This window comes from Trichechus manatus, unplaced genomic scaffold, assembly GCF_000243295.1.
Source record: "Trichechus manatus latirostris isolate Lorelei unplaced genomic scaffold, TriManLat1.0 scaffold00049, whole genome shotgun sequence".
Taxonomy (NCBI): Eukaryota; Metazoa; Chordata; class Mammalia; order Sirenia; family Trichechidae; genus Trichechus; species Trichechus manatus.
Window position 1 is genome coordinate 1651647 of NW_004443985.1, and position 5185 is coordinate 1656831.

General features: G+C 40.7%; 1 protein-coding gene across 3 annotated transcripts in view; it reads right to left on the reverse strand.

Moving 5' to 3' along the window:
- EXOG (exo/endonuclease G) overlaps positions 1-5185 on the reverse strand; it is a 32439-nt gene that overhangs the window by 10886 nt on the left and 16368 nt on the right. The window lies entirely within an intron of this gene.

Consider the following 5185-nt stretch of genomic DNA (forward strand, 5'->3'; position numbering starts at 1 on the left):
TGTGAATGGACCAAGAACACACAAAACACCCTGATCTTCATTTCTCACACTCTATATTGGGTCAGGTTTAATAACACCCACAGGTTATGAATCAAAGACTAGTCCTCGTCCTTGCAAAGCCTGCCTAGGTGACAGCCGGGCCTGTAACTTCAGTTTGCCAGCACAAACAGCCATTCCATAAATGCCTTTGGATAATAAAAACAGCAGCTTCTCCTAAAGTGAGAAACAGGTGGGCTTCTGTGGCAGGTGGGCCAATCAAAAGCTGTCCCAACTAGACAGGTTATGATCAGGAAGCCTTCACCTCTCTTGAGATCTTAAAGAATGCATAAATACAAAGATACACAGTGAATGGTTGGGAGAAGAGGAGTAGAAAGTGGATAAAATTTAACAAAAGTTAAAATATTATGTAGATGTACATGTTGTTGGGGTTAGGTGCCGTCGAGTCGGTTCCAACTCATAGCGACCCTACAGAACAGAGCAGAACTGCCCCATAGGGTTTCTAATGAGCAGCTGGTGGATTCAAACTGCCAGCCTTCTGGTTAGCAGCCAAGCTCTTAACCACTGCACCACCAGCGCTCCTAATGTATATGTAATATACATAAAATATAAACATTAAAACGGAGAGAAGAATCTCACAGGGATCAACATTAATCCTGTGCCATGAACTGCGCGTGATAACTAACTCAGCGGCCCTCTGCACGAGGTCCAAAAAAACCCACAGAACATAATCTCCCAAGTTGGCCTCACTGTTTCATGGATTCAGTGAGGTAGGGAATTGGATCATACCCTACAAAGCACAGTGATCTACCACACTGATATACAGAGAAACCAAGACACAGGTATTACCCTGCACCTGCCATCAGGTTTATTAAGTTTATTGAAAGACAGGCTTCTTCTATAACACCCCGGCTCTGACTACAAAAACCTGTGGTCCAGCTGGGGCTGTAAGTCATGCAAACCTCCAGGGCCTGCCAGGAAGCGTGTAATTCGGAGGCCCTGGCTCCAGCCACAGAACGTGGTAAAACAGCCTTTCTGGAACTACTGGCAAGAGAGTCAAAACCACGTAGGATATTTTTAAAATTACAACAGTTGTTTAATATTAACACTATTTGTCTTAACTCACTACAATAAAGATTAAAGTAGAAAAACATATGATCTACCTAGATTTGACATCTAGATATTTAGGAAGGCATTTAATAAAATTGAACACTCACGATAAGCTAGGAATAAGCCTAGGTAATTTCACTGGAGAAAGTCTTCCTGAAACAGATTAATTCCTCTGCTACTTTACTCCGGATTTCGAGGCTTCTCTGTGGCCTAAGGGGCCCTGGTGGTGCTGTGGTTAAGAGCTCGGCTGCTAACCTAAAAACGCTGGCAGTTCAAATCCCCCAGCCAGTCCTTGGAAACCCTGTGGGGCAGTTCTACTCTTATCTATAGGGTCACTATAAGTTGGAATTGATGCGACCGCAATGGATTTCGTTTTTTGGTCTACGGCCTAAAATATGACCCATTTGTATAAATGGGTACTTTTTACCTAATACGTGTCAAGAACTGAAAGAGGCTTATTAAAACCTTCCAATACTACTTTATCCTGTCCGTTTCTTTCTGTATTTACAACAATATTTGCTTTTATAAACACTGATTATACGGAACTGAGTACATACAAGTATAGGAGTTATGTCCATTTTGGAATTTCCACCTTAAATGCAATGTTGCCTGGTACTAATTATCACAATCCCTGTTTACTTTCTGTTTGAATTTGCTTAGTTTATCTTTGCCTGTTTTACAAAACTTTCAATCTTTGAGTTAACAGTTAATTAGTAATTAGTCGGCTTTTGTTTTCTGATCTGAGATTTTCCTTTCAACGATCCAGTATATTACATTTACACTAGGGTCGCTAAGAGTCGGTATCGACTCAACAGCCAGGGGTTTGGTTTTGGTGTTAAAACATATAATTCATCTGTCACCTTATTTTAATGTTTCCTTAGTTTTCTATCTTTTGTTACAGTCTTTTTGTTTTGTTGTTAGTGGAGAGAGTTGCTCCTACAGTGTTCACTTTATACTTTCACATATGCAAATATGTTAACAACAGAAAGAGAACCTTCTTCCAAAATGCAGAACTTCAGAAATACAACTACCCATGTGCCCTTCCTGAAAAAGCTACCTAGATATGATTGAGCCAACTGAAAGGTCAATCAGATAAGGAACTCAGAACACGGAAAGACTGTGAACAGTGAATCCATTTGAGACCCTATTTCTCCCAGCATCTGAAATGAACCAGTGCACACTGACAGCCCCTAGGGAAGATGAAGAAGTCAGTGTGCTTACATTGCTGTTCCTCTCCCCACTTCCCTTATGACCCCCCAGTTGCTACTGGCACAGTCTTTAATTTTTCTTTACTATAAAATCATTACCTTTTTACATTGGGTAGCTATATTTCAAGAACAGTATCTATTACAGTCTGTTCTGCAAAAGTAATTACCAGACTTAATTCTATGTTCAAATGGATTCACTGTTCACAGTGTTTCCGTGTTCTGAGTTCCTTATCTGATTCACCTTTCAGCTGGCTCAATCATATCTAGGTAACTTTTTCAGGACGGGTACACGGGTAGTTATATTTCTGAAGTTCTACATTTCGGAAGAAGATTCTCTTTCCATTGTTAACTTGACGTTGTCAGTGACAACCCATCTGTTTAATGAATTCTTGGGTCACATCTTTTTACCCTGACACTCTGTAGACATCATCCCATTCTCTTCAGGCACTTAATGTTGCTGAGAATCCTTAAGTCAGCCTCCAAAGAATAATAATAGCAGCTTACATTTACCATGTGCTAGGTACCAAGCGGCTGCTAACAGAAAGGTTGGCGATTTGAACTCCTCAGCTACTCCATGGGAGAAAGATATGGCAGTCTGCTCCCATACAGATTACAGCCTAAGACACCGCATGGAGCCGTTCTACTCTGTCCTACAGGGTCACTAGGAATCAGAATTCACTCAAAGGCAACAGGTTTGGAAGTACCCAACAATGATCCTAACAACCCAATGAGGTAAATACTATTATTATGCAAATTTCATGGATGAAACTGAACCCTAAAGACATTAATTTTCCCAGGGCTACACGTAAGTAAGTGGCAGAGCAGGATACAAGCACAGATCGGACATGAAATCTGTGCTGCGAATGACTACAACCACACTTCCAGATGTGAGGGGATAACACCCAAACAGGGCACTGTAAGTTCCTCCTGTGGCCTGCTACTCGGGGGCCCTTTTCGGAACTTCCTCGCTTATTTCCAGTTTGATTAGAGGAGATGTGTCAAATCAGTATCCTTTTATAATCTAGTCCACACTGCACTGCATCTTGCAGATATTATCTGAACTTCTCTGATACAGGACTGTGGACACTCCCTGGTTTCAGTATAAACAAAACTTCCCTCTCTGTTTTTTTGGTGTTATTCATTTCTGATGGTTTTGAGGAAGAGAAAAGTAAAAATGTGTTTTTCCTCTGTAATGCTTCCTGGACTCCAGACGGACTAGAAGTTGACAAAACTGAAGGCAGAGAAACTCACTGGAGGCCTCTGGATATTGCGAGTGTTTGGCACTTCCACGAAGTCGGAATAAAGAGTAAGAAAGAGAACCGATCAAAGTTGTGGACTCAAAGAAATTAAAAGTGAGAAATGACTCCCAGAATATGAAATACAGGAAAGAAGAGAGAAAAAGTAATCAGAAATGCTGCTTGGGGCATATAATTTACCATTCCGTATACCCTCCTCCCACATGACAGGTACATGAAAGTTTGCCAAACTAATCCCGGTTTGTCGGTGTGAGCATGGCTTGGTCCAACACCACTACAGCCATAGAAAACTGATAATATGGGCTCAGAGGCCCAGAATCTAAAAGAAAATATGGCAGGAAACAAGTAAGACCTGAGAGAAGAGTAAAGCTTTACAACAAAAACAAGACGATCACTCGGTATACTCTCTCCAGGAAGCAGATCTGCCCTCAGGCGCTCCATCCCCAGGACACTAATGAGGGTGAGGACAGCTCACAGGCCTCTTCGAAACTCTCTTCAGTATCACTCACTGACAAACTATTCAGGAGAACCAAGGTCTTCATATATTCCAGTGTAACAGGAATTCTAATTTAAAGGGAGAAATATATACAAATATATGTATTTTTTCATTTTGAATTAATTCCAAACTTAGAGAATTTGTAAGAACAGCATAAAAACTCCTGTATACCCTTCACCCAGATTCACCAGTTACAGCAGTCAGCAGTCCCCTCTTATCCTCAGGGGACACATTTCAAGATCCCCAGTGGATGCCTGAAATGGCAGACAGTACCAAACCCTATATACATGTTTCTCCTATACATACATACCTATGACAAAGTTTAACTTATAAATTAGACACAGTAAGAGATTAACAATAACTAATAATAAAATAGAAGCACTTTACGGCTTCTCTTTGGCATATCCGAACTGCCAGCATCACTACTCCTGAGCTTTGGGGCCATTACTAAGGAAGGGTTACCTGAACACGAGCACCGTCAGCAACTGAACCACGGACGGATAAGGGGGGACTACACTGTAGTATTAACTGTATTAACATTTTGCTCCCTTCACTTTATCACTCTCTTTTCTCTCTCTATACATTCCTCCCCACCTCCCGCAACCTTATGAAAGTCACAGACTCACAACTTTAAGAGCAAAGAAATTCAATTACATAATATAATCACAATACAAGGATCGCAATCAGGAAATTTAACACTAATAAAATACAATTATCTAACCTACAGACGTTACTCAATTTTGTCAATTGTCCCAATAGCGTTCTTTTCAGCAACTTTCGCTTTTCTGGTCTGGCATCCAATCGAATATCACACGCTGTATTTTGTCTTCCTGACTCTTCGGTCTCCAGTAATCTAGAAAAATCGGTTCTTCAACAGAATTGAGAACCCAGATGTAAATCCATCCACCTACGGTCACCTGATCTTCAAAAAGGGCCCAAAGTCCATCAGATGGGGAAAAGACAGTCTTTTTAACAAATGGTGCTGGAAAAACTGGATATCCATCTGCAAAAAAATGAAACAGGATCCGTACCTCACACCATATACAAAAACTACTTCAAAATGGATCAAAGACCTGAATATAAAGCCTAAAACTATAAAGTTCATAGAAGAAAAAATA